This window comes from Cyprinus carpio, chromosome A14 (genome assembly GCF_018340385.1).
Source record: "Cyprinus carpio isolate SPL01 chromosome A14, ASM1834038v1, whole genome shotgun sequence".
Classification (NCBI taxonomy): Eukaryota; Metazoa; Chordata; class Actinopteri; order Cypriniformes; family Cyprinidae; genus Cyprinus; species Cyprinus carpio.
Window position 1 is genome coordinate 24,238,459 of NC_056585.1, and position 23,358 is coordinate 24,261,816.

The 23,358-nt window shown below is 35.1% G+C and overlaps 1 protein-coding gene across 1 annotated transcript in view; it reads right to left on the reverse strand.

Annotated features, from left to right (window-relative positions):
- Nucleotides 1-17,324, reverse strand: part of mid2 (midline 2) — an 87,736-nt gene extending 70,412 nt beyond the window's left edge. Inside the window, 1 exon segment of the mRNA XM_042770329.1 lies at nucleotides 17,075-17,324. The gene's annotated coding sequence lies outside the window, so the exon portion shown is untranslated.
- Nucleotides 17,325-23,358: the final 6,034 nt, after the last annotated feature.

A 23,358-nucleotide genomic window follows, 5' to 3' on the forward strand; every position in this document is an offset into this window, starting at 1 on the left:
AGGTTAAGGGTTATCAAATTATTAGTCTTCTTTAAAGATTAACTAAGTAAGCATTAGATAATGTCATTGTACATGCAAAAATAAGTAAAATGGGCTTGCACTGTTAAATATACAATATCAAATGATATGATAAATTGAAAATGATCTAATAATGGTAGAAAACCAATATAGCACAAACTTATTGTGAATTAAAAAAAAAAAAAATCGAAGATTTATACTCACGACAGGAGCTATATTCTTTTGATATGGGTCAATAAGTAATTGTACATTTATATCTAACAATTCTTAGTTCATATCATGCAATTCAACTTTTTTTCTCAGAGCTGAGTTTATATATTACAATCCTGAGCTTGTATCTTGCAATTCTGCATTTTGAGGAAAAAAGCCAGAACGGTTGGGATATAAACTCAGAATTAAGATAAAAAAAAATAAAAAAAAACTGAATTGTCAGATATTGCGAGATCTTCAAGAATATATGTACACAGTGTATCGTAAATAATAACAAATAAAAAAATTACCCTTAAGTGATCAGCTGACATGTTGAAGCTTCATACTGAAATAACTCCTAAATCACGCAGCATCACACAAACTCTTGAAGATCTGTCAATGCAGAATTTTCCCCTCACTGCATTACTACGTAGCTGTGGGATACGTTTATGAAAAACTCAATCCCACGAGAGTGCAGGAGTGAATAAAAGCATGCAGGTGTGTTTCAACTGAAGTGTCTGGCACAGAATCCATGGCTCTTCACCACTGCAGGCTGCAAACATTCACGATTATCCTATCCACCTTCAGCTGCTAAATCTTGCCGATGTATAAATATGACACACGTTCTGGAGAGCCCACACTGAGTAATAATCTGCTCACCCACAGCTAACGCTTCGAGACGAACAGGTGAGCCATTGTGCGAGTGCAGGCACTGAGCATGTGTCTTCTGTACAGTAAAGCTGTCCACGTAATAAGTGACATGCTGTTTTTCGGCAGTGATTAGCATTAACAAAAGACGCGAGTGAGACAGCAACGAGCTGCAAGAATTAGTATGCAGTGAGCATTCCTCAAATCTTAAATGAGAACAAAAGGTTATGTATGTTAATTACAAATTACAGGATTATCCCACCGATGACTTCATGTGGAACTGAGACATGTCGCTAATTAAATAAGCGTTCTGAAGTACACAGCAGTGCTAGAACAGGGCCCAAAGGGTGAATATGCCTTTAACAGGTTGAAGTATTGCTTAAACAGGTGGTTTATTCCATCTCCCATGGGACAGCGCTATAAAGGTATGTTAGGCCTGTTTTTAGCTGCACTGCAGTGAGATTTCAGCTGCGAGTGGATAGCCTGGCTTCAACACAACCAAACCATGTAGCCACACAGGGAGAGTCAACACAAAGCTGCCTAGATCCCAAAAGTAAGTGGTCAGTCTCTCAAACCATAAGTGCCACTTTATTTATTTTTAATGTCAAAGCTTGAAATATAAGGCGGACTTGGATAATTGCAGTGGATGTGTTTTTATAAGGATACACAATAGCTGACTGGTCACCAAGGTCATATATGGCCATTCACATCACGTGTTTTCTCCACTTCTGAAAGGGCTATAAGCAACCGTTTATGCGTTTTTTTGGTCAGAGTAGATTTTTTAATAGATTTGAAAGAAGTCTCTTTTATTCACCAAGGCTACCACTACACTTTAAAATAACTATGACATTTTCTATGTGAATGTTTTTTAAAATGCAATTTAATCATATGATGACAAATCAAAAACATCAAACAAAATAAAAACATTCTAAAGTAACACATGATCCCTCAACTTTAATGGTAATCAACCCACTTCAGACTTTATAAATGTCTTCATTGTTATTTTTGATTAATTAAATACATCTTCGCCAAATAAAGAAATTAATCTCATTAAAAAACCTACTAATTTCTTCAGACCACAAAATATTTGAACAGTAGTCTATTCAAAAATAAATAAATTTACAAAATAAATAAATTAAAAATAGCAGAACAGACTGACCAGACTGCACTATCACTGTAGTCCAATTACAGAACACATAATTCTTACTACAAGTTCATTTTAGTGAATCAAGAAAATACTGAGAGACCAGTGTATTCTGACTCTGAAACAAATGACTCTAATCAGTCAGTTGTTTTAGGTGAATATATAGTGCCACCAGTGTAGTCTGATTCCCAAACAAATGTGTTGGTTCTTTTTAGTGAATCGAAAAAAACCTACAGCACAACCAGTGCAGTCTGATACCCCAATGAATGACTCAAAAGAGTCAGAGTCAGTTCAACCAAACACATACAGCGTAACCTGCATAGTGCTACTTCCAAACGAATGACTCTAAGGAGCCAGTTATTTTTAGTGAATCAAATGTAGTCACTGACTGTTTATATGATAACATGTAGCTAAAGATACACATTTTTTTTCTTGTCAGTATAGCATTAAAAAAAAAAAAACCATACATATTTTTTGTTAGTATTGTTGTTTATTATAATTAGGGGCAATTATTTAATTGCATTTATGCCAGCTTCCAAAACCTTCAAAAACCTTCCAAAGCCTTCAAAAACTATGAATAAACAAACTTTTATGGAACTTCATTTCTTTTTTTTCTGCCCAAATATTTATTTCTTACAAGTACTAAAAGAATGGAGCCATTAAGTAACCAGAATCGTTAAGAGGAATCAGAACCAAAGTCATTAAATTCTTTACGATTCCAGTTACTCTTTCCATCCCAAGTAACAATCCCCAGAGGTGTGCTTTGTTGTATTTTCAGCAGATCATGTTGCACATCAAATGTGTCACATAAAACATAGTGACAGTTTTCCACACCAAGAGTTCAGCTTTTGCTTCACTGGCCTCTGTTCATGTTCTCCACGTCCGCTCTGACACTGGGCTGGCTTAATCAAACATGTTAATATAATCAAAAAATTTAAATCATGGCTAAGTTTTGTGGGGATCAGAGCAATGACCACTGACTAGAGATTCAACATGCTCTGGCATCTGCACAAACACGGATGGGTAACCTTCATGATCGAAGATCGCGGATCCAGGTCAGAGCCCATCTGGTGCCCTACCACTCGAGAATAACAGGTTTGTGAAATGATGGAAATGGCTTCCTTTGTCCTAGATATGGAAGTGGCAGGATCTCGATAAGAGAGAGAGGGGCAAACACCAGTGGAAGTGTGTCTGTGTTTCACAACATTCTGCAGTCACAAATAGAATTTTAAAAAATGAAGTGTGTATTTTTTTCCAAGAAAAGCCATTTGTAGGCCGTCTTCCTGAAACACTGTGATTCTGTGGTGCTTTTGAAAACAATGTTTTGTTGGTCTGAAATCTTGATTTCTGGCACACAATTGTGGATGGGACAGAACTGAATTGCCAGTGTAAGTGTTTAGAAACCCTTTTTGGAATTTTATTTATTTATTGCATTTCTGTTTGGCACTGCTAGTGGCACAGCTATTACATACTTCAATTTTAACAAAGCAGCATCTCAACATCTAAAATAAATAAATAAAAGTAAATAGTTTTTTATTTCGCACAATTAAAAAAAAAAAAAAAAATATTTTTCCCCTATACAGTTTTACAAAAAATCTAAAAGAAAAACAAAACAAAACAAAACAAAACGAAAATTAAATAAATTATGTTCTTTTGAACTTTCATCTAAGAATCCTTAAAAAAAAAAAAAAAAGTATCGGTGTTCCCAAAATTAGGCCTATTGCTTTTACTGTTTTTCATTTGATTGGTAGTGTATGCACAAATAAATATACATTTAAATCTAAAATTATATAATAATCATTAAAATGCATGCACTCTATAGTCCCACAACAATCTTCTCCACATAATAAGAGTTTAAATTACAGCAATCAATGTGACATGAAAAATGTGACATCTTTTTTTTTTCATAGGAAGCTTATTACTAGCTTATTTCCCTGAACAATCTTCTGCCCAGAATTGAGGTCAAAACCTCAGTTTCACTAAACGACAGTTTCTGTTTGTAAAATTAATTATTTACCACCCGCGGATGGAACTGACGCCAAATAGACCAATCACCACATCGTTAATACTCTAGAAAGACTTGTCATTTTCCTAATGCTCTCAGCTGGAGAGGTGTCTAACAATAACAGAATACCTTCATGCTTTTTTTCTCTCTCTGCTACTCCAAAGAACATCCATTATTGATGTGCATTTGCTCTGGTGAGAACAAAATGGGATAAAAATGCAGCACAAAACCTCATGAAACATTAAGCCCAGATTATAGAGAAACAGGCTAAATATATAAAAAAGAGCTGTTGAGAGTTGGTAACATTTATTGTCCTAGTGTTCCTGACACGGACTACTGACCCCATGCCTTCACCTCCAGTACCTTCAGGGAGGAGACAGAGGCGAGAATTTGAAGGAGTGCTTGTGCCGCTGTGTCCAGTGTTCAAGCGAATCCTCACAGGAAGCCACAGAAAAACATAGGTACGAGAACAAACTGTCCCACTGGAGCTAACAGAAGAGTATCAGAAGGTTTTATGCTATGGTTCAGCATCAGAGCACATAGAGATTCTTTGATTCCTCCATTTTACATGTCAAGGAATCGATTCACAAACATTAAAGATAACAAGTTTCTCTGAAGTTTCTAGTCGGATATTTTCTGTCATATTCTTTAATGCTTCCTCTATTTCACGCATTTTGGAGAACAAGATACATTGAATCTCCAAACATTAGTAGGTCTGGTTCAGCATTGCGGTGAAGGTCCCCGCTGACATGCATTAAGAATTTGATCAATGGGAGTGTAAACATGCAAAAGCTGCGGCAAATCCTTTCGTTATTCACACAAAATGTGCGAGGAACTGACAACAAAACCAATCCCCTACTATTCCTATAAAACTCACACAAAGTCTCACACAAAACTTACAACCAAACTAAAACCAAACTAATGCCGTACTTTTCTGCTAAAATTCCCATAAATATGCTAATTTCCCATAGCCTGAATAAAATGCAGTCTGTGCCGCACATAAATGGCAATCTGATGGGTTGCTGCATTGAGTCTCAAATGTACTAATCTGCATTCCCATCTGACAATAATGAACAGCAGAATCTGCTACAGTATCATAGCTATCTCTGATCCTATCCAAATACTTATGATATTCAAAACAGGTGCTTCCATATTTTACCATATCCAGATAAAAAAATTTTCCACAACAACTTTTTTTTTTTTTTTTAGTCTTGTCTTTTACTATTGAATTTTTCTATACAAGACACCCAATGTGCTCTTCATTAATTAAAAATAATATACATTTGTCAGCTACATAAATAATGTGGTCTTTCTGAACCAATTTTAATGAATTTTTAGCTATCCATACAGATTTTATCAGCAGTATGAAAAATAAATTATGTGTGGAAGTGCAGTTTTTGACTCAGTATTGCATGACCAATCAAATGGATTGATTAGCTGATGGCCTTTCTCTCAGTTTTCTATGAATTTGTGGGCTGAATGCTTATGTAACCTTTCAAACCCACCTAGTGTTTCCCCAAAGGTCCTAAACTAAAATGATTTCTGAGATCGCATGCTGGCCTTTCTCATTCAGAAACTTATAATAGAGAGAGGTCACTTTAAAAAAAAAAAAATAACTAGTCAATGAACCCCAGCTGGTGAAATTCCCAATATAAACAATTCTACTGAAAATGTAAATTTCATATGTACTCTTTCTCAGAGTCTATAATGGATAATCCACTGAGGCTTTTGCTCAGAGTACAGCTGAAGCGATCAAGAGAATCCATCTTTTAAACCCTGGATCATCGCCAAGATAGACAAGCAAAGCGCAGTGTTTAAAACAAGAAATATAACTGAGGAAAGATTTGGGATCGGTGTCTCTTCCATCTCATTATTAAGCCACAGAGGCCGGCGCTGCACATGAACCCACCGTACTCAAAGTCCACTGGGAATGAGGAAATGAGAAAATTAATAGCGTGAATCAATATGTGGGTGTTTCTTTAACTAAAGGGACTTGTGACTAGGGTTGTAATGATATACCGGTATGACGGTCTATCACGGTTTGAAAGTGCACGGTTATCATACGGAAACATCTGCATATATACGGTTTAAAAAAAGTTGCAAAAAAAAATCTCACCCATACATTTGCAACTTATTTACGCTTGGCTGCTTACACACATGCACAGGTAAAGCCTGTAAAATGCAACATACCACAAAATTATTTGTTTCATTTTAATAGGAAAAACAAGCCAAATATAAAAAAATAGGCAAAAAATTAAAAATTTCAACTCTCAAAAAAAATTCAAAAAATTATTTATAAAATATTATATATATATACATATATATACATATATATATATATATATATATATATATATATATACAACAATATTATATATATTATATAATATAGATATACATATATAATATATACACATATATATATATACATATATATATATATACATATACATATATATATATATATCTATATATATAGTATATATATATACTATATATATATATATATATATATATATATATATATATATATATATATCATATATATATATATAATATATATATATATATATATATATATATACATATATATATATATACATCTATATATATATACATATATATATATATATATACACATATATATATATATATATATATATATAAATGCTGTTCTTTTGAATTTTTACTGTATTTTATATCAAATAATTGCATCTCTGGTGAGCATTCGAGAGCAATAATAATGAAAATAAATGCATGAAAAAACTTTTTCTAAGAAATACATTTCTATTTTAATTATAATTAATCTATAGAACATGTGCTGCAAGTTAAAGAAACACCCATGTACAGAATGCTCTGGTTCTTGTGCCCTTTCTTATATCTATTAGTATCTTATATACTAGCACCTCTAGCAGCTGTGTGTTACAATGTGTGCCCTTGTGGTTGCTGTGTGATCAGCCAACAACCGGGCACCTCAGATAACCTGTGCAATCACTCGGGTCAGTGTCCACACACACTCCCCTCATTGAAGCACCCATATAAAAAACACTCTCTGCACAAGTGCTGCTGCTGCTTATTAATAAATAAACGGCTGTTTGTGAGGTGTTACAAGGTTGCTAACTCATGCAGAAGGTGGGCAGATAGCAAGGAAAAGAGTGCAAGGGAAGTGCAACACAGACGTGTCGGAGATGTTGGCGTGTTTCCAAAGACCCCCAGAGATGTAGAACCCCTCCTGTATTTGGCTGTAGGAGATGCTATTTATAAGCTGCTGTAATGTTTGGTATTTCCTCTGGGGATGGGGCAAGGAAAAGGCATTGTTTTCCTCGGCTGACTTTGATTGTTTTGCTGATTCTTTTTGTTGAAATGTCAAAGTCTTGCTGTTCTGTTTATGCATTTCCATGTGTTGAGTTGAGAAGGCCATTATCCCCCCCCCCCCCCCCCATCACAGTCATGCTGTTTATGTTTTCTTCCATAGACTCTAACTTTGCAGTGTATGGTTGCACAATAGTCTAAACCATTACATTTTATATTTATTCAACACCCTGTAGGCTTCACATTTAACACTGTGGATTCACCACGGACTAAACAATGACGATCCAATGGAGATCAAACGCCAGCGTAAGACCAAGGGATATCCACTTTATGAAGTTCCATGAAGTCCAACTCAACACTTTAAGGTGCCAAATCAAAGAAAACAATGTTCTTTGCTTTTTGATTTTAAAACACACTACTAGTCAAAACTTAAGGGTCGGTAGGAATGATCAAAATTACAGTAAATACTGTAAAATTGTGAAATATTATTACAATTTAAAATAACTGTTTTTTATTTTAATATATTTGAAAATGTACATTTCGTCATGAGATTAGGCTCGTATCAACACCTATTTAATATAACCGAATACCTACGCCAAGCTTGGTCCATCAAAACAGCATAATATTTAAAGGCACAGCAGCAAAAATATCATGTTTAATTCAACAACTATGGTGTTTTTGACATATGAAACCATGAATAACATTATCATCAGATTTAAATATTTAAATGCTATTAAATTGTATAAAATATTTTACACAAAACTTTCTGTATTAGTTGTGAAGTGCTCTCCACCTGAAACACACAGTGGTTATTCAGCACAGTTTAATTTCTGCTTTTTTCTATACTGAATGATACAATCAACCATCAAAACAGACAGCTTGAGAAAAATATGCTTTGACAATAAGCTATAGATAGCATTCCATGGCTAGAAACACAAACATATGGCTCGTTTGTATTCATAATTCATGGATTATGCATCGCATAAATTGGAGAGAGCTTTTCAGTCATGCTCTATAATCCTGCTCTGCCTTAAGTTGGGCTGTTACTGAGCCGACAGAGAGCGTAGGAGTCCCCGTTCTCTGTGTTCACATGATGGTGAAGTGAGTAAGTGTGAGCTAGTTAGCTCTTCATCCCTTCTCTTCCTCCTACCTGCTCTCCAAGCCTTTGCCTATATTCCTAACAAAGGGCTGTAAATCCACGGAGCTCAGCTTAAATGTGCAGAGCTCCTTCTGCTGAGAGTCAAAGTAAACATGCGAAAGGTGAGGAGGAGTTATGCACGTGGATTTATTTTGTGGTTTTATATGGTCATAAATGAGTCAAGAGCAGATGATGTGCATGCTGAAATATGGACCGCTGACGCTACTAAGGTCTCCGGAGTGCATGTCACAGTCTGTACAGCATTTAGGTGTCATTACTAATTCAAAGTCAACATGGAATCAAAATTACCTGTATTTACTTACTGGTCTTTCCTAAATGTGTCATGATTCATCAAGCATACATTATTCTTAAAAAATAAAGTTTTTTTTTTTTTTATACATAATCATTATTCAAAATTTTGTAACTTTCTATTTTCTTTCTAAATCTTTGGATAAATTTGAATAATACTTCACATTATAGACATTAATGCACTGCGAATGCCATTTCATGTTGACTTTAAGTGAAAGTCATGTCGTATATTCTTCCTTTTCAAAATTGATAAAATTATTTTAATATTTTTAGAAAATAAGTCTCTAATGCTCACCAAGATAAAAACTACAGCAAAACTATAAAATATTATTACAACTGATTTTTTTTTACTATTTTCTATTTTAATATATTTACTATTCCTGTGATGGCAAAGCTGAATTTTCAGCAGCCATTTTTAGTATCACATAATCCTTCAGAAATCATTTAATATGCTGATTTGCTGCTCAAGAAACATTTCTTATTAAAAAGCTGTGCTGCTCAATGTTTTCATGGGAAATGTTTCTATGATCGTCTATATATATATATATATATACACATTTACATTTAGTCATTTAGCAGATGCTTTTATCCAAAGCGACTTACAAATGAGGACAATGGAAGCAATCAAAAACAACAAAAGAGAAATGATATACAAGTGCTATAAGAAGTCTCAGTTAGCTTAACGCAGTACATGTAGCAAGGGTTTTTAAAATAATATAATAAATAAAAAGAAAACACACAGAATACAAAAAGAATAGAGCAAGGTAGTGTTAGTATATATATATAATTATGTATATAAATGAAAATTTAATAGTAGAATACAAAAAGATTAGAAAGGTTTAGATGTTTTTTTTTTTTTTAATAGAATTATAAGTGAGTGAAAAGTTAGAGGGTCAAAAAAATAAGACTAAGATGGCTAAGGACTTAAGGATGGCTAAGGAAGTATATATAAGTATAAGACTAAGACTAAGTATATATATATATACTTATATATATATATAATAAACAGTATTTATTTGAAATAGAAATCTTTTATAACATTGTAAATGTTTTTACATTTTATAAATTTAATGCATTACTCTGGAAAAAAAAAAGTATGTTAATTTCAGCAGTAACTTGTTAGTCTTTTGAATGATTCATTACATATTCCCAGCTCAAAAGAGTCATTAGTTTGTGAATCAGTTAGTTTTTGTGTGCAGCCAATGGTGACAAATCAAAGAAAGATATGCAGACTATTTATTTTCTTTGCAGAACATCTTTTTTATCACATTCAGCTTCTCACACTGCAAAAATATCTCTTTGCTGCACTGTAGATTCAGTATCGGCGTAGGAAACACCTCATATATTCTTACAGGATCAAAGTATCTGAGACAATGCTTATATTTATACAGTATAAAAGGTGCACTTGTGTGTCTGCTAGATTTGAAATGCACACTTTGTGTGTCTATAATCATAACGCCAAGCCACACTCCTCCCTGTCTGTGCTTTACCGGCCCTGGAGGACGAGGTTCTGGGGTGAGGCTGGATGACGCCACTACCTGACCTCCATGCCAGGTGAGATCACAGGATGCAGGCAGACACACACATATGTACACATACGGCAGCTGGCTCTTAACAACCACAGCGGGAGCCTCCCTCAGCTGCTGCAGGAAACTCCTGACCTCATGCCTGGCTCCACCTCCACGGCAGCACAGCCGATTAGTCCCATATGCTCACCTCTGCCTCCACCAGCACAGAGACGAAACAGATGCGGGTCGTTCTGATGTGCTCACAGCTGAACATTTTAAACACAAAATTCACCCAAAAATTCTTTCATTCACAAATTCCGTTCTTTCTTCTTTAAAACAAATTTAAAGGAGTAGTTCACTTCCAGAACAAAAATTGACAGATAATGTACTCTTCAGTTGTAAAGAAATTATGTTTTTTGAGCAAAGCATTTCAGGAATTCTCATCATATAATGGACTTCTATAGTGCCCCTGAGTTTGAACTTACAAAATGCAGTTTAAATGCAGCTTCAAAGAGCCCTAAAAGATCCCAGCCGAGGAAGAAGGGTCTTATCTAGCAAAACGATCGGTTATTTGAAACATCATTTACTCACCCTCATATTGTTCCAAACCTGTATGAGTTTCTTTCTTTTGTTAAACACAAAAGAAGGTATTTTGAAGAATGTTGTTAACAGTTGCTGGAAGCCACTGGCTTACATAGTAGTGGAAAATACTATGGAAGTCAATGAATACTAGTAAAAATTTGGTTATCAGCAACATTCTTCAAAATACCTTCTTTTGTGCTCAACAGAAGAAAGAAACTCATACAGGTTTGGAACAACTTGTGAGTAGCCTAAATGACAACAGTATTTTCATTTTTGGGTGAACTATCCCTTTAAGACAAATTAAAGAAAATTTAAGGATTATATTAAAGGGAACAAATATGTCAATATGTTCTCTAAATGTAAATGTCTAGAAAGTACACCATGAGTTGTATTAGCAATTCTTCAAAGTTTGAATATACAACTTCCAACAAATCTCCATTACTTTTTAATTCAATTTACAAAAAAAAAAAAAAAAAAAAAAAAAAATACTAATAATAATAATAATAATAATAATAACTTAACTAGAATATGGAAATAACTTTTCCATATAATTTCCCCAACTTTTTATTTATTTTTTTTTTTCAATATTTTCAATCTTTTTTTTTTCTGTAGCTTCTGATTACACTGCAAAAAAGTAGTTCCTCAGTATTTTTTTTTAAATCAAAATATATTGAGAAGCAAATAATTTTTTGACAAATTAATAAAACAAAATGATTAAACTGAGAACAAATATCTTTCAGTGGGCTCTGAAAAACTAAATTCAAATGGAAAGCAAGTTATTTGTTCTTATTTTAAGCATGAACTTACTTTAATTATGTTTAGCTTCTCAGAAAACAAGACTTCATATATGTTAATTTGCATATCAGCAGATATGCTGATTTAGCTAGATATGTATACTGGAAAACAAGACAAAAATATGCAAGCTTAACTTCTGCAATGCATAAAATATTTAAGGCCATGACTATGAATTTAAGACTTTCTGCTCCAATTCAAGACCTTAATTTGTGGAAGGGCAAAGACCCGAAGACCTGCAGAAACCTTGACAGAGAACAACATCTGGTCAACTGAAGATCTAATCATTTATGTTCCTGATGCATCAAATTTCACATAATCTGACAACACAAATGATGACTAGTCTCAAAGGCCAAGTTTAAATTCAGTTAAGAGTTTTTCCTTAAAATGAGCAATGAAATTTTAATGAAGTCCACAAATTCAGTCAGTCACTACTAATTATAACAACTTTTCAGATGGTCTAAAGCTCCCCAAATGATTTACAATTCCATGATTTGAAATGGATGTGCTAGTGGTTTGGATCTCTACAGAGACTTGTCTGGCACTGAACAGACCAGAGCCCATTTCCTGCTGAGCTGCAGTTTGCTGGAGGAAGTGGTAAAACTGCAGTGGAACAGCCTGTACATGAGCACCCACCCCCAGGGTCAGCGGTCCTGTGAGAGTCAACCGCCTATCTCACTTCCAGCGTCTCACAGAACGGCAGGATGGAGATCAACATGGGCAGAAAATCCAATTAAGCCTCATTATTTTTTCAGGATACACTCAGAAATGTGACATACACAAGCTGAAAGTTAGAGGCGGTACAGAGAAGTCCCAGGACCAGAGGCAAAGTGAAAGCATCCGGTGTAGCTCAGAGATGTGCAGCAGTGAGAAAGAGCGGCAGCATCGCATCGGCTGTTTTTATGGGAAGATTCAATCTTAGCCTTGGTTTAGATCACAAAGTTTCCAATTGGAACCATACGGCGGAAGTGGTTTAGTTATGCTAATTAGATGAAGAATGCAGAAATATGGTCCCGAAAACAACTACATAAAATAAAAAACAACTGAATGAGTATGTTTTGTTGTCATTTCAATCAGTGTCCTTTTTTTCAGTTTGCTGTGCACGAGAATCAACAAACATTTGATGCATTGTTTCTCTTGATTGTGATTACTGTGTGAAAAATCTATGGCTCTGTGTATTAAAAACCATAAAAACTTTCAGGATATACACTACTGTGTTGAAGTCTGGGGTCAGTAAGATGTTTTCAAAGTCTCTTATGTTCAATAAGGCTGCATTTATTGTTTACAAATACAGTAAAATTGAACTATTATTACAATTATAAAACAAATATTTTAAAATGTAATTTTTTCTTGTGATGCAAAGCTGAATTTTCAGCAGCCTTTGCTCCAGGATTTTTTGTGTCAAATGATCCTACAGTAATCATACTAATATGTGGATGGCAATAATATTTTTTTGTGGAAACTGTAATACATTTTTCATTTTAGGATTCTTTGATGTTCAAAAGGACAACATTTATTTGAAATGTAAATCTTATGTAACATTATAAATGTGATTAAATGTGTCAAAGCTGAATAATCTTTTTAATTTATGTTCAGAAAAAACTGACCCTGAACTTTTGTACGGCAGTGTAAAACTAATTAAGTGTAATTTTGCATTAAATATGATTTTCAATATGTCCATTCAGAACAAAACAATGTAGAAAACTTGATTTATTTTAACTTTAATTTTATATCGTGCAAAATTTGTTTTGAAGCTTCTCAATAACAGCAACCATTTTCAAGCCATTTTAGATCAAAAATACATATCACCAGAAGGCACCTATATTGCCTAGCCCTACTTCTAAAATATCTGAGACTTGTTTATGAAAGAACAAGAGCTAGTCTGTCTAAAACCTGCTTGTTTGCCACATGTCTGCAGCTCAAATTAATCAGCAGACAGCTGTGTTGATGCTCATTTATTATATATGACATTAGTCTTAATACTAACATCAAAACACAAAAAAAAAACATGAGTCAACATCAGGAGCATCCTGGTACCCCGTGTCTCATGAACACACAGTAAGGCACTGAGAAATAACCAAGGATTTGAACAGGATCATCACGACCTGAATAAAACATGTGACTGGGAGCATGTGATCAATATGCAACACCTTCATTAGGTACACAATGACCTTACACCGCAAAGCACTGAGATTTACGTGTCCCCTCTGTGAGCAGACACGATCAGCGTGGCGTCTGCTAGGGACTGTGCAAAATGTACCCTTCACGCTTCTCTCAGAGCCAGTCCAATCCAGACGCAGTCCCCAGCCGGCCCCTCTAGAGGCTCTCAACAGAGCTCTATGTGAGCTGAATTTGAGGCCGTATGATGTAGCTGAAGTGTTTGCTACTGCTGCTCTAATAATTCCCATAATATAGTTAATATATTATCAAACGACACTGCTTGCGTGTTTGGTTTTGCATGCTGTCGGCGAAGACAATCCAAAAAAAAAAGACTTGCCCAAGTTTTGTGCAACACATTTTTATCTCCTCTCATTCAATTCAGCCTGCAAGCAAAGCAGCTGAAATATAATTTCTTTTGCAGAGTAGAATCAACAGCGGTGCATGAAACTCTGTATAGCTGACCACAATGAATGCAACAGATCATTTCATCATCAGGGACATATAATGGGGTGAGAGATGAAGAAGCATAAACATCTACAGTACTGGACAAAAAGGTTTATGTACAGTAGACTAAAAATATTGCTCTAACTATTACCGACAGGAAGGGTGCAGAGCTCTAAACGTTGTGAAAAAGTTATTGTTTCTGTTTATTGTTGTTCTAACAGAGTTCCTCAAGGAATGCTGACAACAATGAAAACTTATAAAATACAGCCACACCTGCCTGCTTTCAACGAAGGGAGGTAAAACTGCCACATCCCTGATTTAGGAATTGCAATGCATTTTAATCATAGTAACAAGTGTATAGTGCATAGTTACAATGCACATGTATCATTTACTCATACTATATGGTTATGAATAGGGCTGGGCGATATGTATAGTCAGAATACTTGTATACATTTTTTTTTTTTTAAGAAATTACCTTTATTCAGCAAGGATGCATTCAACTGATCAAAAGTGACAGTAAATACGTGCATTATGATATAGAAATTTTTTATAAATTAATTTCAAAGAAACCCTAAAAAAGTATATCACTGTTTTTCTTTGTCAACATTGATAATAATAAATGATTTTGAAAAATGTTATAGTATTTCAAACTGTATTTTGGATTAAATAAATGACACCTTGGTGAGACATCTTTCAAAAACAACAAATGGGTCAATTAAAACAACAGTGCTTACTTCCAGCTAAAAAGGCAGTCAGTTTACTTTTTAGGTTTAGAGTCAAGTATTTTTTCCAGTAGGCGCAATTATAGAATTAAATGACAAAATGACATTTTGTGGTTGCCCTTTGACCACACAATAGTCCATCATACTTGTTTTTGTCTCTAGGGCATGAACAATGGCGAGTGCAAAAAAGAAACACAGTTCAGCCCATTTCAGCCTTCTGTTACCCAGCAATAATTATGCTCTTATTCATGTGTAATTCAGCTGAGAGAACCTGCCATGTCATGAGCCACAGAAGTGTAAAAAAAGAGGTGCCTTCAAAACAAGTGTACACTCAGTTTGTTTTGCTCAGAGTCGCAGTAGAATAAAAGTCATGTTTTTTTAAAGAGCTAACCATCCCTACTTTAGCTGGCAGTAATCTAAGCCTGTATGAAAGAACATGAAGGGACTGACAGCCACGGTGTACATGCCACTAAAGATCACTTTTATGAATTCTAGTCATAAATGTTAAATGGTTTAGCATGTAAGTTATGTTTGCCAACAGTAGTGCTCTTTCAACAAATCAGATCAATCTGCCGCATAATCTTTTAAAACTGACAGCTGCTAAATGACATTTTAATGACCTTCAACTCAGGGTCTGCCTACAGGGTGTTCTGCATGCCAGCGGAACAAACAAACCCCCAAATACCTGCTTTCTGTTAAGGGACTCTGACAGCCTTTGATGAAAGCTTGACAAAAACCCACACTTACAATAGACTTTATATTGTAAAACGAAGTGTAAACAATCACTTACAAATCAAAACCAGTTGAGGTATGAAAACAATTAAACTGGAATCCTGAGATCAAAACTGATCCAAACCGCTTCTGATGGATTTATGCTCCGAAAAAGAAGTAACATGAGTTTCCTACAGTCTCAAACGTTAGTTAGTAATGCTACTAAAAACAACACACTACAACTACTAACAACATTCTTTTAGACTGAAAACATGTTCTCAACTTGTTCATAGCAGGTGGGCTTTTTTCCCCATAGAACTTATAAAAAATTATTTTATTAAAAAGTATGCCGATTACAATTATCTTCTTAAACACTTCTCACTCTGCTTAGGTAGCTTTTAACCTATTGTTAAAAGAAACATAACATGTAAATATCATTGAAGAGCAAAAAAGAAAACAAAAAAAAAAAAAAATCAATAAAACAAAATGTTTTACATACACTAACAATTTTTGATTGAGAACTAGCTAGTGTGTGTTAAACTAATCTTTCTCTGAAAAAAGAAATCAGATGCAAATATAATTTAAAACAAAAATAGAATTTGTTTTTTGACCCTTATTATTGCAATATATATATATATAAAACATTTTGTGGCCCCTTGAAGGTTTACTGAGGCCCCCTAGTGGGCCCTGGACCCCAAGTTAAGAACCACATATCTGATCTTAAAAACGGTTCCGAAAGAGTTGGAAAAAGAAATTAAGTAAATGAAAAAATAAAAAATAGAATGTTTCCAATGTGATCTTAGTCTGCAAGTAAAAGACAAGATGTATTAAAAGCCATTGTATTATTTTCAGTACTTTTAATGTTAAGTCCTTAATAAATAAAACGATCAGTGATTCAGCGAAATACAAAAGATACATGCATGTATCGTCGCAATGGTAGCGATATGCGCAAATCCCCCAAATGTTCAGATTATGAGAGACACTAATCATCCATTTATCTCTGTCTACAGGAGAACATCACAACATCAAAATTACGACACAATGTTATTCAGCATCTCCAAACACACGTTCATCCAGACACATCCAATAATAACGTCGAAACACGGTGCAAAAGAGAACAGGCAGGTTAAGAAGAAGTAAAACACACCGACTCTACAGCACTGTTTCTCAATACCTAGCGAGCCCACTACCTAGACAGCATTTCCAAGCGCTTACGATGCCCCAAAACACTGTCTAGGTAAGCACCTCAGTATGTTTTGCAGCACAGCCCTGGTTTTAATAAAACTTCTCCGCTTTTAGGTTACTTCAGGAAACCTTCATTCTCAGTTGAAATCCTGTCCAAAGCGCAACTAACTACAGCACAGCGTGATATGAGACCACATACTCACATACCAGCTTTAAATGTCGAACAATCTTTTCTTCTGTCATCTTGAAAGGAACCAAAAGAAATCTTGATGTCAGAAACAAGTGTGAGTGTATCGACGCGCAATCCTCCGCGACGCAGTATGTCTCGAGAACGCAACTTTAGAGGAATGCGCGCAGCGCGAGCGCAGAGCAGACAGACAATCGCAGGAAAGCGGCTCCTCCCACCGGCTACACACGCGCAAAGAGTCTCCAGAATGATGGCTGTGAGCGGCTATGCTCTCCTTCCAGTCAGGTTCTCGATATTAGCAGGGTCATTAATCACCAGACAGCACTCCCGCGTCTCTATACAGTCAGAAATATGAACCATAATAGGATTTATCGATGTTATGGTCGTCTGTGGACCTGCAAGGAACAGCCGTGACCCATTTGTTACACCTCGCGTTTAACTGTGTATGAAACCGGGAAGATATGATATAATATAGCTTATTATGAACGAGAATCCTATAGAGATGAATGGTAAACAGAATTACCCATGAGCAGCTATATGAGAGCAAATACAATCATGATAGAGAGGGTCATTTGCGTTTCTCAGTACAAGGCTGTTTGTCACGGTTTTATTTTTTTTTTCTCCAGTGAATATTATATAATTATGTTGTTTCTATACAAGCACAGCTACAAAAATCTATAATACAGCGACACACATTTATATTGTGTGGGGTAAGTAGTCACAGCGGGATTAAACTATTACAGGCTTTTCAGCAAAATGTACACAGTAAAAAAATGTTAAACCATACAACAAAGAACAATTAAAGATGTAAAAAGTATCATAGAGAAATAACAGACATTCTCCACCCAACAAAAGCTTATAAGCAATAAATTCTAACTTTATATAATTAAAATTTCATGTAAATGATGTAACTTTAGCTGTACTGTACAACAATTAGTTCTGGTTCTCAAATCTGATTGGCCAAGCTTGTCTCTATAAGACAGACTACCTGATTAAATTTTTTTTTAAAAGCTTTAAAATCCCAAACAAATGACTTGAATGCATCACAAGAATGTATTAAATACACAACCAGCAGTTGGAGTTTATTAGCAGCATCCTGATATTCAGCTAAGCAATGTGAACCTAATTTCCTATTTTTCTGGGATAAATCTTGCAAATTGCAGTAGACGCAGAAATGTCACATGGTATTAGCTGTTGCAAGTATGAGCAGACCCCCTGTCGAGTGGATCCCACTGAGATAAGGCCATGCTGTCCTACCTCGGCCTCTCAACTCATGTCTGGAGTGTTATGCACGAACACTCAAAACATAAAAAAAATCAAAACAAACAATTACTAATTGCTTCCTGGGTTGCTAGTCCAGATATACAGTGCAGTTACAGTGTCACAGCACTGCTGACAAAACAATTTACACTTGCAACAGAGTTCAGAAATCAAGGGCACTTGCTTTTGACTGCCAATTATGATTGACCCTGCAGTGGAGGTTCAATGAGAGCCATAGGTGCAGGGGACCTACAGTCAACTAAGCAAACAAGAACAGTGTAGTGATTTCATTTCATGATATTATTTGGAAAAAGCTGTTGCTAAATAAATATGCTATGAACCATACTAAGCCATTTCACATTGAATTCCTCTTTGCAGCTGTTTGGCTTTATGCCAGGGTTGCCCAGATCTACCTTCCTGCAAAGTTCAGCTCCTCCCGTAATCAAAAACACCTGAACCAGCTAATTAAGATCTTCAGGAACACTTGATAATTACGGGCAGGTGTGTTGGAACTGAATACTGCAGAAAGGCAGCTCTCCAAGAACAGGATCGGGCAGCTTTAGGCTTTCTGGAACTTTTCTCTTGCACCCAAGAGGTCAAGGTTTGGCTGACTAGCATGCAGGTATCTCCTGGTAGATACTTTAATTACACCATTCTGAGAAAGATTGCCATGTCTTATTGTTTTTGTATCAACATAATAAATCTATGCAATTCATAGGCAAGTTAAACATTTTTGAGTAAAACTTTTTTTTTTTAAAGAAATTAATACTTTTATTTAAGCAAGTACACATTAAATTGGTAAAAACTTACAGTTAAGACAATTATTTTTTTTATTTCAAATAGATAATACAGTAGCCTAACTGATAATAAAACATGATTCTTGACCAGCAAATCAGCATATTAGAATGATTTTGAAGGATCGTGTTTACACTGATGACTGGAGTAATGATGCAAAAAATGTTATTTTACTTTTATATAATTCATTTTTTTTTTTCACTACACCAGAGCCTTTTTTTAACTTTATAAAGTTTTTCTCTCAGCTGCTGCATGTATACTGCATATTCCATGAAAACATAACTGATAGCATCACAGAATGAGGTAATACAGTTTGTTCTTGTCACCTAAGATGAATGCCTTCCTAAAGCAGACCCAGCTGATATGCAAACTGACTGTGGTTTAGTAAACTGAGAGGCCCAGTGAGGCCTGATATAAAATGCTTGTGGTCATGTAGATGAAGAAAGACAGCATTGTGTTTCCCGAACGCCTGCTGCCACATGACACACCCATCACAAGATGAAAACCTGTCAGACTAGTAAAGCTTAATCCACTTTTGAGGGGACATGATACGTCCAAAGACATTACAGCTACACAAAAAGGAGTGTCTGCGGCCATCTGACGAAACACAAAGACACTTTCTGCAAGAGCTTCCTCGAGAACCTTTCAAGTCCAAACCCTCAGTGGTTTGGATGAGGGAAAAATGATTATAATGTGCAGAATAAATCAATTTGTATTTTGCTGGAGTGTGGTTATTTCTGAGAGGACACACTCTCAAAAAACTGTTGCTTTTTCATTTCATGATGAATTCATTCATTTCACTCAAAGAGTCTAGTGCAGCCTGCATGCCTTGAATGCTTCTGAGACATTCCTGACGGTCTTTTTAAAAAAAAAAAAAAAATTATTTTAGAGGGTGAAATATTACAAGCCGCTGATCAATGCTTTGAGAAGCCCGGGTGAAAGAATGAGGGTAGAACTCTAGCTGACAGGAAGCACAATGACACGAAGGCAGCTTACATAACAGATCATCATCAACACATCAGCGTGCCGTGAGGATCCAGGGGAAATGCATCGCCACCCCTTTTTACTCAGTCTGTTGACTGTCTGAGGTGGGCGACGCGCTGCGTGACAATCCGCCTCCATACGCCCTCACGCGTCGGAAACCCAGGATATGGATCAGATCAGCTTTCAAGTTAGATATGTTAATGAAACTTTCAAACACACTCAATGGATGGATGCTGCACAATAATTAAATTGGAGGCACTGTCGGGTGACAATGAGCCAATCAAAAACAAGCCTCTAAGAGGAAACTTCAAAAAGGAAAAAACACAGATGAACTGCAAAATAAATATCAATTTATAAACTTGAAACTGTCGAGGTAAACACAGATGTGCTGCACAGTTTATAAACCTCCACTGACTTTCATCTGAGACTGGACTGAACCACAACATGTGCACAAAACCACTGACAGAACTTTCCCACTCTTCCCAAAGCACGCCTGTTCCTGTTTTAGAATAGTTTCACCATGTCTCTGATTAGCGCTGTAATGCTATCCACAAGTTGGTTTTTTAAACAACCAGTTGGTGCAGCCATGATCACCCACTATTTCCATTCATCTGTTTTCTGTTTTTCGTCTCGATAAAAGTCAGTGTAGAAGCCACACATCACTGGAACCATTTGAAAGCTCAGAGAGGTTCAGTGTGTAAAATTATTATGTAATGACTCAGTTTACCAATAACCAATAATAATACTAAAAAAAAAATAAGTTAAGGGCATTGCAAGCTTGCCTTGTAGTGACTTTGTGACATAGGCTGTCCTACTTGCCTGTGAAGTTATATATTTGCATACAAGTTTCCGTAGACATGATACGTCATCAGCACATTCCATTACAGTATTGCAGACTGAGCGAGAACGGAAGGCATTATTATTGCAATATTATGTGCTTTGTACTGCAATAATTTCTTACCGTTGCATTTAACCCTCCAACAATGCCATCTGTCATCGTGTCGCTGGTTAGCTTCTGGTCTGCCTGTGTGCACTCATGTGTTTTGGTGGAGGTGTGGCTTTGGAGAGTGATTTGCAGGGAGGGTGGGATCTTATGCTTCAAAGCTAGCTTGCTATTGCTACCCTCTCTAAAATCACCTACTCTACCTTTAAAGATACAGTACAGTAAGCGATTTCTGAGAATTAGGGTAACGATTCACTCAACTCACGATTCGATTTTGATTTCATGATTCAATTCGATTTGATTCACAATTTATTTTTATTTTTTTTAAACAAAATATTTCAGACAAATTATGAATTAAATGTGTCCTTTTATTATTGCTTGGACAAAAGCTGTAAACACAATATTCAAACTGAAACATAACTATAAAAATAAACAAAAATAATTCAAATTCCTCAACACTCTTTTGTTGGTTTTGATTGCTTCTATTGTACTCATTTGTAAGTCGCTTTGGATAAAAGCGTCTGCTAAATGACAACATTTAAATAGAATGTAAATGTAAATAAAACTAAATTGAAATTTTAAAACAAGCCACACACACACACACACTGTTTAATTTAGCCATTAAAGCATGTTTTATGGTATATGCATATGTTTATAGTCTAGGCTTGAAATTGTATACAACAGATGTGGTCATGGCTTCTGATTGGTCAATACAGCACTCTGTGCTAAAATCTTTGATCCATCACAGTAATAAATTTGCATTAAAACAGCATAAAATTTATAGTAGTAAATAAAATCAACAAGAACTCACAATATAGCACACAGCTTGTATAGTATTTTCAATAGATATTTAAAGACACTTCAGCTCTGCATAGTGTTGTATTTACTGACTGTGTGTACTGTACTTGACACAATGTTAAATGCTTGTCTTGTAAAAATCTGTTATTTTCTGCACCACAGCTTCTGCAGACTGTATGTAACTCCTACAACACAGTAGAGAGTGGACAATGAACTTACTTTATTATTATCATTTAATTTCTAATAGATTTTAAGCAAGAACTTATCACTTGAATATGTATACAAAATTCTAAAATACAACAAACTTTAGTAGTTTATAATCAAGAATAAACTATAATCAAGAATAAACACAGCTCAAAACAAATTCCATGTACAGCTAGTAAGTATCTTATATTCTATATTTCTGTGTATCTTGGTTATCAAGCTGAAGTCTTGGCCAGGCTGCAGAACTAGAGAAGACTATCACTGTTCTTTTTGTTGTGACTTTCAGTTGAACAAAGACATATTGTTTCTGACAGAAATGCGGAGCTCTAATACACAGACTCCATCACTATCACACACAGATGCTTTCACACTGACTAACCAAATTAAACTGCCACGAATGTCAGTTCGACCCTCCCCCTGTCCCTAGAGGAATTCTTCAGCCTTCATAACCTCATTCACATACTTCTGACTCACACCCTAACTTTAACATTTGTACTGTATTTATTATATATTCTTATGAAACAAAACTAATTACCAATGAATGAGATGCAACTGTGAGAATAAATTTTATTAAGATATTTAATATCTAGTGAAAAACACTCTAAAATAATACAACAAATAACTCTCTAATAAATAAAAAAATACTAAAACTAAACCATCAAAAAATAGGCCTTTTTCTGACAATCACAGTCTTCAGTGTCAAGTGATCCTTCAGAAATCATTCTAATATGCTGATTTGCTGCTCAAGAAACATTTCTTATTATCATCAATGTCATTGTCAGGTTAAGCAACAGCTTATAAAGCTTTTAAGATGAAGAATGCAAGAAAAACAAAATCTGTTTTGAGGATAACAATGTGGCAATATCACATCATAGGAAAGTATAAATAAAACAGCTGGCATTTAATAGCTGCATATTTTATTATTTTAAGATTATTTTCTGTTTTTCTCTGAAAATAAATTAGCAAATTGCAGTAGACACAAATGTCACAAGGCGTAAGATGTTAAAGTATGAGCAGACCCCCTGTTGAGTGGATCCCACTGAGATAAAGGCCATGCTGTCCTACAACTGGACTCTCAACTCATGTCTGGAGTGGAACACTCAGGAAAAAAAAAAAAAAAAACGTATTGCTTCCCACACACACACACACACACACACACACACACACACTAACCTTATAATTTTTGGAAAATTTATTCAATTTTATTTTTTTGCATTACTGTCCCTTTTGATCAATTTAAAGACAAATTTCAAAGAAATGTTTTTGAACTCTCTATTCATCAAAGAATACTTGTGTTTGATGATAAAAATGATCATGATT